The sequence below is a fragment of the Jaculus jaculus genome, chromosome X, assembly GCF_020740685.1.
Source record: "Jaculus jaculus isolate mJacJac1 chromosome X, mJacJac1.mat.Y.cur, whole genome shotgun sequence".
Lineage (NCBI taxonomy): Eukaryota > Metazoa > Chordata > Mammalia > Rodentia > Dipodidae > Jaculus > Jaculus jaculus.
In genome coordinates, this window is record NC_059125.1 from 31,180,312 (window position 1) to 31,199,063 (window position 18,752).

The 18,752-nt window shown below is 39.0% G+C and overlaps 1 protein-coding gene across 2 annotated transcripts in view; it reads right to left on the minus strand.

The window, feature by feature from the left end:
* Phex (phosphate regulating endopeptidase homolog X-linked) overlaps positions 1–18,752 on the minus strand; it is a 313,402-nt gene that overhangs the window by 157,153 nt on the left and 137,497 nt on the right. The gene's annotated exons all lie outside the window — the stretch shown is intronic.

Sequence of the window (18,752 nt, forward strand, 5' to 3'; positions counted from 1 at the left end):
TATATATATATATATATATATATATATATATATATATATATATATATATAGCAGTTAGTGAGAAAAAGCAAGTCACCTACAAAGGCAAGGCAAGCCCATCAATAACAGCAGATTACTCAACACAAACTTTAAAAACTGGAAGGGCTTGTAATGATGTATTCCAAGTTCTGAAAGTTAACAACTGTCAACCAAGACTACTTTATCCTGCAAAGCTATCTATCCAAATTGATGGAGAAATAAGGACATTCCACAACAAAAACAGGATAAAGGAATTTATGACAACTAAAAAAGCTCTACAGAAAATACTTGAAGGAATCTTTCATGCTGAAGAAAAAGCAAAACACACACAGGAGGAAATAGGCAAAAAATAAACCATACTCAAATAACAGTTTTTAAAAAGCGAGTAAAGGGTAAATAGGGAGCACTAAAAAATAAAAAGAATGACAAGAATAAATACATACCTTTTAATAATAACTCTTTTTTTTGTTGTTGTTGTTCATTTAATTGAATTTATTTATTTGAGAGTGACAGACACAGAGAGAAAGACAGGTAGAGGGAGAGAGAGAGAATGGGCGCGCCAGGGCTTCCAGCTACTGCAAACGAACTCCAGACGCATGTGCCCCCTTGTGCATCTGGCTAACGTGGGACCTGGGGAACCGAGCCTCGAACTGGGGTCCATAGGCTTCACAGGCGAGCGCTTAACCACTAAGCCATCTCTCCAGCCCTCAATAATAACTCTTAATATCAATGCCCAGACCACAAGACACAGACTTGCAGACTAGATTAAAAGGCAAGATCCTGCCATTTGTTGCCTCCAGGAAACTCATCTCTCAATAAAAGATAGACACTATCTTAGGGTTAAAGGATGGAAAACAATATTTCAAGCAAATAGGCCTAGGAAACAAGCAGGAGTTACTATCATAATATCTGACAGGATAGACTTCAAAACAACATTAGTGAGGAAAGATAAAGAAGGTCATTTTACACTGATTAGAGAAACACTCCAACAGGTGGACATTACAATACTAAACATATATGTACCTAACATAGGGGCTCCAAATTTCATCAAACACTATTAGACTTAAGGTCACATATAACACCAAACACAGTTGTAGTAGGTGACTTAAATACCCACTCTCATCAATTGACAGGTCATCCCAGGAAAAAGAAAAAATAGAGCCAGGCACGGTGGCACATGCCTTTAATGCCAGCATTCAGGAGGTAGAGGTAAGGAGGATCACCGTTAGTTTGAGACCATCCTGAGATTACATAGTAAATTCCAGGTCAGCCTACCTTGAAAAACCAAAGAATAAATATATTTTATTTTTTAAGTTTTTTTGTTTATTTGAGAGTGACAGACAGAGAGAGAGAGAGAAAATGAACACACCAGGGCATCCATCCACTGCAAATGAACAACAGATGCATGTGCTACCTTGTGCATCTGGCTTACATGGATACTGGGGAGTTGAGCCTCGAACCGGGGTCTTTAGGCTTCATAGGCAAGCACTTGACTGCTAAGCCATCTCTCCAGCCCCTTACTTTTTATTTACTTATTTGACATAGAAAGAGAGACAGAGAGAGAGCATGCAGAGGGCCTCCAGCCACTGCAAATGAACTCTAGACACATGTGTCTCCTTGTACATCTGGCTATCATGAGTCCTGGGGAACTGAACCTGGGTCCTTTGGCTTTGCAGGCAAATGCCTTAACTTCTAAGCAATCCCTCCAGCCCCTAAAATAAATAAATAAATAAAATGAGAGACACCTGGATTAAATGATTTCATGGAACAAATGGACCTAACAGATATACGTAGAACATTCCATCCAAATGTGCAGAATATACATTTTTCTCAGCATCACATGGAACATTCTCTAAACTAGACTATATATTAGGACACAGAGAAAATGTCAACAAATAAAGGAAAATTGAAATAATCCCTTGTACTCTATCTGACCACAATAGGATTCAACTGCAAATCAGCAACAAGAAAAATTACAGAGCATACAGAAATTCATGGAGACTAAACAGTACATTATTGAATGATGAATGGGTTATTGAAGAAATAAAAAAGGAAATCAATTGATGATGAGAACACAACATACCAAAACTTTTAAGACACAATGAAGGCAGTTCTAACAGGGAAATTTATAGCTCTAAGTGCCTATATTAAGAAATTAGACCTGAGCTAGAGTGAAACCCTACCTTGAAAAACCAAAAAAAGGAGCCGGGCGTGGTGGCGCATGCCTTTAACCCCAGCACTTGGGAGGCAGAGGTAGGGAGGCAAAGGTAGGAGGATCGCCATGAGTTCAAGGCTACCCTGAGACTGCAGTTAATTCCAGGTCAGCCTGGACCAGAGTGAGACCCTACCTTGAAAAACCAAAAAAAAAAAAAAAAGAAAGAAAGAAATTAGAGGGTTCACAAGTAAACAATTTAATGTTTCACCTTAAAGCCTTGGAGAAAGAAGAACCAGGTAAACTAAAAATCAGTAGATGGGAATAAATAATCCAAAGAATCAAGGAAACAAAGAGTTGGTTCTTTGAAAGGATAAACAAGATTGATAACCCATAGAAAATCTGACCAGAAGAAAGAGAGAAGAGGCAAAAATTAATAAAATTAAAGATGAAAAAGGTACCATTACAACAGATACCAAAGAAATTCAGAAAATCATAAGGACCTACTTTAAGAATATTTTAAGAATAAGTTTGAAAATATGAAAGAAATGGATAATTTCCTTGACACATATGACCTACCAAAATTAAATCAAGATGAACTAAACCATTTAAACAGACATATAACAAGTACGGAGATCCAAGCAGTAATAAAAAAGTATCCCAACTAAAAAAAGTTCATGTCCAGATGGATTCACTGGGGAATTGTGTCAGACCTTCATGGAAGAACTAACACCACTGTTTCTCAAACTTTTCCATAAAATAGAAAAGGAAGAAATCCCCCAAACTCCTCCTATGAAGCCAACATCACACTGATAACAAAACCAGGCAAAGATAGAACAACAAAAAAAGAAAATTACAGACCAATCTCCCTCATGAACATAGGTGCAAAAATTCTGAACAAAATATTGACAAACAGAAGACAAGAATATATGCTGGAGAGATGGCTTAGCGGTTAAGCACTTGCCTGTGAAGCCTAAGGACCCTGGTTCAAGGCTTGATTCCCCAAGACCCACATTAGCCAGATGCACAAGGGAGCGCACATGTCTGGAGTTCATTTGCAGTGGCTGGAAGCCCTGGCGCTCCCAATCTCTCCCTCTCTCTCTCTCTCTCTCTCTCTCTCTCTCTCTCTCTCTCTCTCTTCCTTTCTCTCTTTTCTCTCTCCCTCCTCTCTGTTGCTCTCAAATAAATAAAAATAAACAACAACAAAAAAGATTATTCATCCCAACCAAGTTGGCTTTATCCCAGGGATGCAGGGATGGTTCAACACTCAAAAAAATCAATAAATGTAATATATCATATAAATATTCTAGAAAGGAAGGGAGGAGGGTACTTAATAGGTTGATATTGTATATATGTAAGTACAATGATTGAGATGGGGCGGTAATATGATGAAGAATGGAATTTCAAAGAGAAAAGTGGGGGGGGGAATTACCATGGGATATTTTTTTATAATCATGGAAAATGTTTAAAAAAAATAAAATAAAATAAATAGTCTGAAAGACAAAAATCACATGATTATCTCAATATATGCAGAAAAGGTATTTGAAAGAATCCAACATCCCTCCATGTTGTATTACAGAAACTGGGAATAGAAGGAACATATCTCAACATAATAAAAGCTATTTATGACAAACCTACAGCCAATATAATACTAGATGGGGAAAAACTTGAAGCTTTTCCACTAAATTCACAAGACAAGGGTGTCCACTGTTCCCACTTTTTTGTTGTTTATTATTTTTATTTATTTATTTGAGAGTGACAGAGAGAGAGTGAGAGAGAGAGTGGGCACACCAGGGCCTCCAGCCACGAACTCCAGATGTGTGTTCCCCCTTGTGCATCTGGCTAACATGGGTCCTGGGGAATCGAGCCTTGAACCAGGGTCCTTAGGCTTCACAGGCAAGTGCTTAACTGCTAAACCATCTCTCCAGCCTGTCCTCACTTTTATTTAATATAGTACTGGAAGTCTTAGCTATAGCGATAAGGTAAGAGACACTCATAAAAGGGATACAAATTGGAAAGTAAGAGATCAAATTATTATTATTTGTAGATGATATGATTCTACACATGAAGGACCCTAAAAACTCTACCAGCAAACTGTTATCACTGACAAACAATTTTAGCAACATAGCAGGATACAAAATAAACACACAGAAATCAGTAGCTTTCCTGTAGAATCTGTAGCTTTCCTATATACTAACAACAAACATGCAGAGGATGAAATCAGGGAATTTCTCCCATTCACAATTGCCTCAAAAAATAAAGTACCTTGGAATAAACCTAACCAAGGACATGAAGGATCTTTACAATGGGTACTGTATAACACTCAAGCAAGAAATTGCAGAAGAAACAATGAAATGGAAAGACATCCCATGTTCTTGGATTGGAAAAATCAATATTGTGAAAATGTCAATCTTACCAAAAGCAAGCTACACATTTAACCAAATCCCCATTAAAATTCCAATAACATTCTTCACAGAAATAGAAAAAACAATCCTAAAAATTCATTTGGAAGCACAAAAACCCTCAAATATCCAAAACAATTTTGAGTAACAAAAAAGAAGGCTGGTGATATCACCATATCTGATTTTAAGCTATATTACAGAGCCATAGTAACAATAATAGCATGGTACTGGCACAAAGACAGACATGTAGGTCAATGGAACAGAATAGAGGACTCAGATGCAAGTTTGGATACCAACTGCCACCTGGTCTTTGACAAAAATGCCAAAAAGTACTTATAGGAGAAAAGATAGCCTCTTCAACAAGTGCTGCAGGGAAAACTGGATATCTTTATGAAGAAGGATGAAAATAGATCCTTGTCTTTCTCCATGTACAGGAATCAAGTCCAAGTGGATCAGGCACCTTAATATCAGACCTGAAACTCTGTAATTGCTAGAGGAAACGGTAGGGGAAACCCTTCAACATATTGGCATAGGCAATTACTTTCTGAATATAACCCCAATTGCTCAGGAAATAAAACCACTAATTAACCACTGGGATCTCATGAAATTAAAAAGGTTTTGAAAAACAAAGGACACTTTGAGACACTAGAGCAATGAGACAACCTACAGAATGGGAGAAAATCTTTGCCAGCTATTCATCTGACAGAGGATTAATATCCAGAATACACAAAGAACACAAAAACCAGAACAATAAGAAATCAAACAACACAATTAAAAATTGGGCTATGGGAGCTGGGCGTGGTGGCACACACCTTTAATCCCAGCACTTGGGAGGCAGGGATAGGAGGATAGCTGAGAGTTTGAGGCCACCCTGAGACTACATAGTGAATTCCAGGTCAGCCTGAACTAGAGCAAGACCTTACCTCAAAAAACCAAAACCAAAAGAAAAAAACAAAACAAAACAAATTGGGCTATGGAACTAAAGAAAGAGTTCTCATCAGAATAAATACAGATGGCATATAAACATCTAAAAAAGTGTTCTACGTCCTTAGTCATCAGGGAAATGCAAATTAAAGCTACTTTGAGATTCCTTCTCACTCCTGTCAGAATGGCTACCATCAAGAAAGCAAATAACGACTTCTGGTTAAGAAGGCAGCGTAGGTACCGTGCCAAAGCAGCCTAGGGGGGAAAAAGACCACAAAAATACTCAGAAAAATACAAACTTTTACTAAAAAGTGAGGTGTATAGGAAATTGAAGCGGCAGCGGAGAAGTAGAAGAGATCCAGAGCCTGCACAGGCCGGCAAAAGTGGCTCCGGCAGCTCCGCCAACCACCGCGGTGACGGCGCACCAGAAAGCCGCCAGACTCAGCTCCAGCCGCAGGAAAAGCCAGGTGCGGGTGCTTCCCCTCACACCGTGCTCTCCGCAACTCAGGAAATGTGAAGGGAGAGCAGCAGTGAGCAACAGAGGAGCAGACCGCCAGGTAGAAGAACACGTGGAGCACTGAGAGAACCAGAGCAGCTGCGGCTCCCTCCCCTCCCCCACTGCCTGAGCCCAGCTCCAGCGAACAGAGCAGCGGTCCCTGGACCCGGCCACGCCAACTTGAGCCGAGAGCGGGACCCAAGCAGGAGCAGAGTTTGGCAGCAACATCAGTGGCTCCGGCACCAGTAACAGAGGCCCCAGCAGCAGCAGACCCAGGAGTGGCAGCAGCGGCAGACCCAGCAGCAGCAGCTTCAGTGGGAGCAACAGCAGTGGACACAGCAGCAGCAGCTTCAGCAGCAGTGGTGGCTCCAGCAGTGGCAGCTACAGCAGCAGCAGAGGCAGCAGCAGCGGTGGGACAAGCAGCAGCAGCTTCAGCAGCAGCAGCGGCAGCTTCAGCAGCAGCAGTTCCAGCAGCAGGGGTGCTGATCTGCAGGGCCACACTTGCCAGGTTTGCCCCACAGGAAAAGCAAGTGCCCAGCTCCAGAAATCAGAACAGCAGCCCCGACGACCTAGGCAGCAACTTGACTGACACCAAAATCATTCAAGGTAACTGGGATTGCACCAGGGAAGGGTCTCACTTGGTCGCAAGCTGACTTGGATCCCTCAACAGACCAGAAATCTTAACCTCTTTGTTGGTAGAGGATCTGGTTGTTATAATAACTACTCTTGCATAAATGCTCATTGCTGTTTTTGATTGAATGTGTACAGTGTTTAGTTAAATTTTAGAATCTACCTGTATTTTATTCCACTCAGCCTGCTTGATTACTCCTATAGCAGGGAAACTCAACACCTAAGAACACCTTTGTAGATACTCTGAGAGTCTTAAGAGCCACACCTAACACCTTAAGCTCCTACCCTGAAAATATATTACATCAAATCAATTGATACAGCTAAGAATACCCAGCTAGCTAGAAAATCCAAGCATTAACTTAATCCAAGATGCAAAAATATATACATTATAACACAAGAAACACTAAAACGCAAGACAATATAAATCCACCTAAAAGTATTAATGCATCAGAAATGTCCTCCAGTGAGAACAAGTTAGAGGATATGCCTGAGAAAGAGTTCAAAAGAATGATTATAAATATGTTCAAAGAGGTCAAGAACAAATCAAAAGAATCAAAGAAGAAATCAAAGAGGAAATCAAAGGAATCAAAGAAGAGGCAGGACACCAATTTAATGAAATAAAGAAGGCAATACAAGACATAAATAAGGAAATAGAAATAATTAAAAAAAACAGTCAGAATTACTAACAATGAAGAACACAGTTAATGAAATAAAAAACTCTGTAGAAAATCTCACCAGTAGGATGCATAAGGGAGAGGACAGAATAACTAAGCTAGAAGACCAGGTGGCAGACCTAATGCAGTCCAACAAAGAGAACAGAAAAGTATGAGTGGGAATTTCAAGATATTCGGGACACTATGAAAAGATCCAATATAAGAATTCAGGGCATAATAGAAGGAGAAGAATTCCACTCCAAAGGCATAGTAGGCGTCTTCAACAAAGTCACAGAAAATTTCCCCCAAATTGGGAAAGAGGTGCCAATGCAGATACAGGAAGCCTTTAGAACCCCAGCCAGACAAAACCCAGAAAGAACCTCTCCTCGCCATATTATAATCAAACTTCCAAACACACACACCAAAGAAAAAATATTGAAAGCAGTTAGAGAGAAAAATCAAGTTACCTACAAAAGCAAGTCCATCAGGATTACAGCAGATTATTCAACACAAACTTTTAAAGCCAGAGGGCTTGGAGTGATATATTCCAAGTTCTGAAAGATAACAACTGTCAACCAAGGTTACTTTATCCTGCAAAGTTATCCATTCAAATAGATGGAGAAATAAGGACATTCCATGACAAAAGCAGGTTAAAGGAGTATTTGAAGACAAAACCAGCTCTACAGAAAATACTTGATAGAATCCTCCATGCTGAAGAAAAGGAAAAGCAAACATATAAGGAACCTAGAAAAAACAAGCAATATTCAAATACTAGCTAACAGAAGAGAGTACAGGTAGAACTGGAACCACAAAAAAAAAAAAAAATGGCAAACATAAATAGACACCTTTCAATAATATCTCTTTTTTTTTTTTTTTTTTTTTTTTTGTTTTTCAAGGTAGGGTCTCACTCTAGCCCAGGCTGACCTGGAATTCACTATGTAGTCTCAGGGTGGCCTCGAACTCACAGCGATCCTCCTACCTCTGCCTCCCGAGTGCTGGGATTAAAGGCGTGCGCCACCACGCCCGGCTCAATAATATCTCTTAATATCAACGGCCTCAATGCCCCAACGAAAAGACATAACATAGGTTTGCAGACTGGGTTAAAAAGCAGGATCCTACAATTTGTTGTCTCCAAGAAACTCACCTTTCTTCAAAGGATAGACATTACCTTAGGGTGAAAGGTTGGAAGATGGTATTTCAAGCAAATGGGCCTAGAAAACAAGCAGGGGTTGCTATCCTAATATCAGACAGGGTAGACTTTAGTCCAACGTTAGTCAAGAAAAATAAGGAAGGTCACTTTATATTGATTAAGGGCACACTCCAACATAAACGGGTTGAAGGACAAAAATCACATGATCATCTCATTAGACGCAGAGAAAGAATTAGACAAAATCCAACATCCCTTCATGATAAAAGTCCTACAGAGACTGGGAATAGAAGGAACATATCTCAATATAATAAAGGCTATTTATGAGAAGCCTACAGCCAACATATTACTAAATGGGGAAATACTGGAAGCTTTTCCACTAAAATCAGGAACAAGACAAGGGTGTCCACTGTCCCCACTTTTATTTAATATAGTTTTGGAATCTTAGCCATAACAATAAGGCAAGAGACACACATAAAAGGCATACAAATAGAAAGGAAGAGATCAAGTTATCATTATTTGCGGATGACATGATTCTATACATAAAGGACCCTAAAGACTCTACTAGCAAGCTGTTAGAGCTGATCAAAACCCACAGCAATGTAGCAGGATACAAAATAAATACACAGAATTTGGTAGCCTTCATATATGCTAACAACAAACACACAGAGGATGAAATCAGAGAATCACTCCCATTCACAATTGCATCAAAAAAAATAAAGCACCTTGGAATAAACCTAACCAAGGAAGTAAAGAATCTCTACAATGAGAACTTTAAAACACTCATGCGAGAAATTGCAGAAGACACTAGAAAGTGGAGAAACATCCCTTGTTCCTGGATTGGAAGAATCAATATTGTGAAAATGGCAATCTTACCTAAAGCAATCTACACATTTAATGCAATCCCTATCAAAATTCCAAAGGCTTTCTTCATGGAAATAGAAAAAACAATCCAAAAATTCATTTGGAATCACAAAAAACCTCGAATATCTAAAATAATACTGAGCAACAAAAATGAGGCTGGTGGTATCACCATACTTGATTTTAACCTATACTACAGAGCCATAGTAACAAAAACAGCATGGCACTGGCACAAAAACAGACCTGTAGATCAGTGGAACAGAATAGAGGACCCAGATGTAAGCCCAAGTAGCTATAGCCACCTGATAGTCAATAAAAATGCCAAAAATACTCATTGGAGAAGAGACAGCCTCTTCAGCAAATGGTGTTTTGAAAACTGGATATATATCTGCAGAAGGATGAAAATAGATTCTTCTCTCTTGCCATGCACAAGAATTAAGTCCAAATGGATTAAAAACCTTAACATCAGACCTGAAACTCTGAAACTGCTAGAGGAAAAAGTAGGGGAAACCCTTCAACATATTTGTCTGACAAAGACTTTCTGAATACAACCCCAATTGCTCAGGCAATAAAACCACAGATTAATCACTGGGACCTCATGAAATTACAAAGATTTTGCACCGCAAAGGACACAATGAAAAAAGCAAAGAGGCAACCTACAGAATGGGAAAAAATCTTCGCCAGCTATATATCTGATAAAGGATTAATATCTAGGATATACAAAGAACTCAAAAAGTTAAATAATGGGCTGGAGAGATGGCTTAGCGGTTAAGTGCTTGCCTGTGAAGCCTAAGGACCCCGGTTCGAGGCTCGGTTCCCCAGGTCCCACGTTAGCCAGATGCACAAGGGGGCGCACACGTCTGGAGTTCGTTTGCAGAGGATGGAAGCCCTGGCGCGCCCATTCTCTCTCTCTCCCTCTATCTGTCTTTCTCTCTGTGTCTGTCGCTCTCAAATAAATAAATAAATAATTTTTAAAAAATTTAAAAAAAAAAGTTAAATAATAAGAATCAAACAAGCAAATCAAAAAATGGGCTTTGGAGCTAAATAGAGCATTCTCAAAGGAAGAAATATGAATGGCATTTAAGCATCTAAAAAAATGTTCTATGTCACTAGTCATCAGGGAAATGCAGACTAAAACTACATTGAGATTCCATCTCACTCCTGTCAGATTGGCCACCATCATGAAAACAAAGGATCATAAATGTTGGCAGGGATGTGGAAAAAAAGGAACCCTTCTACACTGCTGGTGGGAATGCAATCTGGTCCAGCCATTGTGGAAAACAGTGTGGAAGTTCCTAAAACAGCTAAAGATTGATCTTCCATATGACCCAGCTATAGCACTCCTAGGCATATATCCAAAGCACTCATCTCATTTCCTTAGAAGTACATGCTCAACCATATTTATTGCTGCTCAATTTACAATAGCTGGGAAATGGAACCAGCCTAGATGTCCCTCAACTGATGAGTGGATAATGAAGATGTGGTACATTTATACAATGGAGTTCTACTCAGCGGTAAAGAAAAATGAAGTTATGAAATTTGCAGAAAAATGGATGGGCCTGGAAAGGATTATACCAAGTGAGGTAACCCAGGCCCAGAAAGCCAAGCGCCACATGTTCTCTCTCATATGTGGATCCTAGCTACAGATGATTGGGCTTCTGCGTGAGAATGAAAACACTTAGTAGCAGAGGCCAGTAAGTTAAAAAGGAGACATAAAGGGAAGAGAAAGGAAGGGAGGAGGATCCTTAATAGGTTGATATTGTATATATGTAATTACAATGATTGTAATGGGGAGGTAGTATGATGGAGAATGGAATTTCAAATGGGAAAGTGTGGGGGTGGGGAGGGAGGGAATTACCATGGGATATATTTTATAATCATGGAAAATGTTAATAAAAATTTAAAAATAAAAAAAAATTAAATTAAAAATTAAAAAAAATAAAGATCATCCTGAGATTACATAGTGAATTCCAGGTCAGCTTGAGCTAGAGTGAGACCCTACCTCGAAAAACAAACAAACAAAAAAAAAACAATGATTGTTATGGGAGGTAATATGATGGAGAATGGAATTTCAAAGGAGAAAGTGGGGGGGGGCAATTAACACAGGATTTTTTTATAATCATGGAAAATGCTAATAAAAATTAAAAAGTAAAATAAAATATACTGCAAAAAAAAAGAGAAAGCAAATGACAATAAATGTTGGTGATGATTCAGAAAAAGAGGAACTCTTCTACACTGTTGGTGGGAATGTAATCTGGTACAGCCATCATGGAATCAGTGTGGAGGTTCTTGAGACAGCTAAAAATAGAATTACCATATGATCCAGCTATAGCACTCCTAGGCATATATCCTAATGACTCTTCTCACTACCTTAGAGATACTTGCACAACCATGTTTATTGTTGCTCTATTCACAATAGCTAGGAAATGGAACCAGCATAGATGTCCATCCACAGGTGAATGGATAATAAATATGTGATACAATTACACAATGAAGTTCTATTCAGTGGCAAAGAAATATAAAATTACAAAATTTTCAGGGAAATGGATGGATCTGGAAAGTATTATACTAAGTAAGGTAACCCAGGCCCAGAAAGCCAAACATCGCATATGTGGATCCTACCTACAAATGTATAGACTTGTGTGTGAGCTGGAACCAAAAATCGGTAGCAGAGGAAGGTAAGCTAGAAAAAGATTATAATGGAGGGAGGAGAGGGAAAGACTTAAGGGGATGGTATTGTATTTATGTAAGTAGAAGAACAGAGGGTAAAGGTCTAAGTGAGGCCAGGGGAAGAAATTGTGTAAAAGAAGGGGGGGGGAGGTCAATCAAAATTCAAGATACTCTGAATAAGACATATGAAAACGTTTTTTTGAATAATAGCACATCCAGAAGCCATAGATTGTTACTAGAAAATTTTCTGTGCAGGGATGGGATACATTCCAGTGAGTCAGGGAGGTCCCTGTTGCCTCCAAAACATTACAGGCTATTGCCAAGGCCCTTGGTTTCCCTTGAGAAAGAGATGGTAAGACCCTATTGCTGAAGACTTCACATGCCTGAGAGGTAAAGTCACTGAGAAATCAAGCTGGTGCTGAGTAGAAAACCTTCTCCCTGTAGCCCAGTCAACTGAAATCTGGAAAAAGATGCACTGTATGCAGTCTTATGGGAGACAGAAGTCATCAGTAGTGAAAACAGTGGACACTAGAAACCTCAAGTTTGGCCAAAAAGGCTAAATGACCAAACAAGTTCAATAATGGCATGCCTGCTCTGGAGAAAAACAACGGATCTCTAACTGGACTGAAGGTCCACTCTATGGAAGGGAATAGTTGCCTGGTACTGAAAACCTAATCAAAAGCCTATGGCAGAGGAGGTCATGAGTATTAGGGGTATAAAGCCTGCTCTTGTCTAATAAATGTACATATTATTCTCACCAAACTGTCTTGAAAGCACTACACTTAATGTTCATATTCATATATTAATGCTAACCTCACTTCTGGTTAGAGAAGCTTCTCTTTTCAGATGGTGATGACCACTGGGATGACCCAAAAAGCAACATATTGCTGAGAAGAAGAGACAGAGGACGGTCCAGCACTGAAACATCTCACAGGTTTGTTTCTCAGGATGGTACCAATCAAGTGTGATAAAGTGAGCTGGGCCTGGTGGGGCACACCTTTAATCCCAGCACTCAGGAGGCAGAGGTAGGAGAATCACAGACTTTCAGGCTACTCTGAGACTACACAGTGAATTCCAGGTCAGCCTACCTCAGAAAACAAAACAAAACAAAAAAGTCTATTTGAAGTATTTACTTACAAATTTAAGAAATTAATCATAATTAATAACAAATAAGTAAACAAAAGGGAAAATAAGAATGATAACATTAGGTTTATTTTGTTGTTGTTATTGAGGTAAGGTCTCACTCTAGCTCAGGCTGTTATAGAATTTACTAGATAGTCTCAACGTGGCCTCAAACCCATAATGATCCTCCTACCTCTGCCTCCCAAGTGCTGGTATTAAAGGTGTGTTGTCACCACGCCTGGTGTGAATGATAACTTTAGATACTTTCCCCACACATACCTAATCTTCTCTGCCATTATTTAGGTTATGAACATATGGATTAAAAGGTTTGTTGTAGCAGAATGAGAGCACATCATCTCTATCAATGGTGACAATACTTCATCAGTTCTCTGGGGGAATCACACTTTCTATGTTATGTATAATCATCTACAAAAGTATCCTATTAGGTGCTTAGTTAATATGCTATAATCTATTATGTCCTAGACACAAAGTTCAAGTTATTATTACATTTCCCCTGACTTTTGCCTCCACTCAGGGAAAGGGAGTGGGGTTTGTGTACCTGCATATGCCCATGCACCCTTGCTCATGAAATATTAAAAGGAAACAGAAGGGCTGAAGAGAATGCTCAGTGGTTAAGGCACTTGCCTGCAAAGCCTAAGGACCTGGGTTTGATTCCCCAGTACTCACTTAAAGCCAGATGCTCAAGGTGGCACATGTGATTGGAGTTTGCTTGCAGTGGCTAGAGGCCCTGGTACACCCATTCTCTTTCTCTATCTGCCCTTTCTCTCAAATAAATAAATAAATATTTTAAAAAGAAGCAGTAACATGTAATTATGCGACTTTTATCCCAGTGAAAAAGAACTCTGGCAGATAAATAGGTTACTGAAATCTAAACAGCTATGGCAGCAGAAGGTGTTTTTCCCTCCATAAACAAATCCCCGAGGACTACTTGCTCCCTCTTAGTCACTACTGATAACAGAATAAGAAAGGTTGTCCATCAGAAACAGCTGGGCTGACCCTCCTGTGAAGAGACTATAGAAACAGACATCAACGAGGAGCAGAAGGTCCCTCAGAAACCTCATAAGGTAGGTTTTACTTTATTTTTAAAAAAATATTTATTTGCCGGGCGTGGTGGCGCACGCCTTTAATCCCAGCACTCGGGAGGCAGAGGTAGGAGGATCGCCGAGAGTTCGAGGCCACCCTGAGACTACATAGTGAATTCCAGGTCAGCCTGAGCCAGAGTGAGACCCTAACTCGAAAAACCAAAAAAAAAAAAAAAATTTATTTATTTAACAGAGAAGGAGGAATGGGCTTATCAGGACCTCCTCCCTCTACGAATGAACTCCAGATGCATGATCCACTGTATCTGGCTTTACATGGGTATTGGGGAATTGAACCCAAACCTATAGGCTTTGTAAGCAAGTGCTTTTAACTGCTGAGCTATCTCTCCAGCCCCAGATGGTAGGTTTTAAAGGCAAACTAAATAGTCTGGAGTTTGGGCAGGAAGCAAATTCAAAAGTCCTCCTATAGGATTTGACTCAGTCTGAATGACAGACATTTTCAATGATCTGAAAATTATGCACAGTCAACTGGCCTGTTCCCACTCCAGAGAATCAGCAGGGATTCTGCTTTTGATCACAACTCTTTTCCAATGATGGAGGTGAAGGTCTTACTCCTCAAACTGCTGTCTCTGTGACAGCAGCAGAAACACTAACTGGGAACTTGGTAAGCAAATTTCTTGGACCCTATTCTGAACCAAGTTTAAAAAGGCCCTTTGTAAAAGGCAGTGAATTGTACATCTTGCTATGAGATTCTGCATTTTAACAAGATCTAACTTGTGTAATTCATGTACACACTAAGGTTGTAGAAGTGCCTGAAGTTTAACCTTCTGCTCATATTCATTTGCTTAACAAACTCTTCCTGGTAAACAAACAATGGCAGCCTTTCAGTCTGAATTAGAGTCTCTGGAATTTACCCTGATGTGGATCTTTCTGTTTTTCTTTGTCTTTAAACTGTAGCTAATAATACAGAATGTTTTGCAAGTAAATCAGTGGCTCCAGGTGGTTCTTGGATGGGAGCCCTGAAACAAAGCTATAAAAAGCCGTATTTTTTTTTTCTCTTATAAATTTCCAACTTAAGTATTCCCTGAGGCAAGTGGCTTGGATATAAGGGATGCAGATAATTCTATGTAAGAAAGATAAATAGCAGCATAATTAATATACTTTCTTCATGTATAACAAAATAAGGGAAGAAATTGCCAAAATTAACTTATTTTAAAATGTCACATTTTTTAATCAAGACTGTTTTTCAGACACACCTGTTTGCCCCCATCCCTTTCAGCTTGGTGACAGAGTTTGGATAAAGAGACACTGCATTGGGACATTGGAATCAGGGGGCCTATGTATGGCTTTAGGTAAAACTTGTTGCCTTTATGCCAGTTAGTCAGAAAGAATCTGAAATGCACTGGCTTTAGTTAGAGGAAAATCCCAAAGAAAGAGAACTTCAGAGACAAGCCACTAGTAATTGGTTTCAGTCTATGTTTAGTTGGTCTCCATGGCTAACTTCCCTTGTCTTTGTATTGCTGACCCCCTGATACTGCTGCTCTTAGGCCTTACCATAGGACCCTGCATTATTAATGCTCTAAGTAGATATATAAAGAATAGAATAAATTCTGTTAAACTCATGGTATTGTGGACACAGTACACCCCCTTAGGTGAAAAGACCCTACACACTGTTATTCACAAGTCAAAGATTTTGACTTATTGTCAAATCAAAGGGGGAAATAGGAAATGGAATGTGAAAAGAAGGGGAAGAGCCCTCTATGCAATGCAGATGCTAACTGTTGCCTAAGAAATGGGATGATCCCTCTATGTAATGTATCATGACCTTCCAGTATCTCTTTGTTTCTAGAGATCTTTGTGATTACACAGCATAAATGATTCTTGCCTCAGTTCCACCTATATGACCTATGTAACCTTGTGACTTCTTGTAATACCCCTCCCTTGTTTAAAAGTATGAAACTTTGTGGTTTAACTCATGATCCTATTTTTATTATAAACATAATATTTCCAATAAAAGCTGACACTCCCAACAGATCAGAGCTGCATCTTGAGATCCCGAACTCTGAGATGCAGACCTGGTGTGCCAGCTTTCCTTTTTCTTTCTTTCTACCCAATAAAACTTGGCCTCACATAAAAAAAAAAAAAAAAAACAGTCACATTTTAAAATATGACAAAAAAATGACATTATACATGAAAAGATGACATGACACATGGAAAGAGGACATGTTCACTAAAACTAAAAAAAAACAACCCACATAATTTTCATATTAGTTAAAATATTTCTACTGCCCCAAACTTCCCACTATACATTTCTGTATTGGTTTTTCAAAGGAGGGTCTCACTCTAGCCCAGGCTGACCTGTAATTTACTATGTAGTCTCAGGCTGACCTCAAACTCATGGCAATCCTCCTACCTCTGCCTCCCAATTGCTGGGACTAAAGGCATGCACCACCATGCCCAGCTATTCACATATATTTTATTTCCACTATTCGGTAATTGCATTTATATGCTTGCCAGAGCTTTTAGTGTTACCTCTGTGGGTATTTGGTAAGTTTTCCATCCATTTACTCTGACCAAGGATCAAAGGAAAACATACAAGGACAATACTGAGTGTTTGGAAACAAGGCATTAATTTTCCAGTGGACTTATTCAGAAAATAACTTTCTGTTTCAAATATAAAGACTCAAACTTTTCAGAAAATTTCCAAAGTATCCAAAATCAGTAAAAACAGATTAATATACAAGGATATATTTAGATTTATTGTACTTGAAAGTAAATTCTATTTCATGACACACATTACTCATTATTTGATATTATTGTCCATCACTACTTCAATCAACTGAACCATTATGGCTTAATAAAAGTTTTATCTTTGCATTTAAATTCAATAGTTACTCACTACCTGTGTCCAATATGCTTATATATTTATATCTGATTGATTATATGGTGTTTTATCAGAGAATCATACTTGTATAGTTTGCTTCATGGCATTTGCAAAACATAACACACTAAAAAACAATGCACACAAAAATCTGGCTAAATCAAAATTTACATTCAAAATACATCCTTTTAATAGCAAAAATATCAGTAATAATAAGCTAATTAAAATGGACAAAAGGGTGACTGGGGTGATGGCTCAGCAGTTCAGTGTGCTTGCTTGCAAAGCCTTCTGGCCCAGGGTTCAATTGTCCCCAGTCACTCATATAAACCTGAATGAGTATTCATTTGCAGTGGCAAAAGACCCTAGAGCACAAGTGTGCACACACACACATACACACACACATATATGCAAATAAATAAATATTTTAAATGGACAATAATGCTCTTAATTTAAAATTCCAAGTGAAAAATTAAGAATGAAAAATGGACAAAAGACTTGAGTAGATATTTTCCAAATATAAGGAAAAATAGCTAAAAGGTATATGAAAATACATTATATATCTATATAATCTACATAACACTAAACTATAATCACCAACACTGTAATCAATACCACACTGAAATATCACCTCATTCCTATTAGGACAACTGCTGTTAAGAGTCAAAAGATACATGCATGTGAGAAAAATGGAACCTCTGGAAACAGTTGGTCAAAATACAAATTGGTACAGCCATCATGGAAAATAGTATGGAAGATACTCAGACAGTTAAAAATAAGAATACCATAACAATCCAGCTATTCCACTACCAGGTATGTTTCCAAAGAAAATGAAATCAAGCACTTGGGAGGCAGAGGCAGGAGGACCACTATAACTTACAGGCCATCCTGATACTACAGAATGAATCTCTGATCAGCCTGGGCTAGAGCAACATGCTATGTCAAGAAAGAAAGAAAGAAAGAAAGAAAGAAAGAAAGAAAGAAAGAAAGAAAGGAAGGAAGGAAGGAAGGAAGGAAGGAAGGAAGGAAGGAAGGAGGCAGGGAGGGAGGGAGGGAGGGAGGGAGGAGGGAGGGAGGGAAAGAAAGCAGGCAGGTAGGCAGGCAGGCAGGGAGGGAGGGAGGGAGGAAGGAAGGAAAGAAGGCAAGGCAAGGCAAGGAAATCAGTACCTTTAAGAGACATCTTGGAGCTCGAGAGATGGCTTAGCAGTTAAGGTACTTGCTAACAAAGCCAAAGGACCCAGGTTTGATTCCCCAGTGCCCATATAAAGCCAGATGCACAAGATGGCACATGGATCTGGAGTTCATTTGCAGTGGCTAGAGGCCCTGGTATACCCATTCTCCCTCTCCCTCCTCTCTCTCTCTCTCTCTCTCTCTCTCTCTCTCTTTTTCTTTTCTTTTCTTTTCTTGTTTTCTTTCTTTTCTTTTCTTTTTTTTTTTTGGTATTTTGGTTTTTCACTATGGAGTCTCAGGGTGGCCTCGAACTCACAGCAATCCCCCTACCTCTGCCTCCCGAGTGCTGGGATTAAAGTTGTGCACCACCATGCCCGGCTTCTCTCTCTTTCTAATAAATAAATAAAATGTTTAAAAAAGAGACAACTCAATTGCATCCCCATGATCATTGGAGTATTTATCTCCATAGCAAGATATAGAATCAACCTAGAAATGAATCAATGGATAGACAGGTAGATAAATAATGTGGTGTGTGTGTGTGGGTGTTTAATATTTAGCTATGAAATAT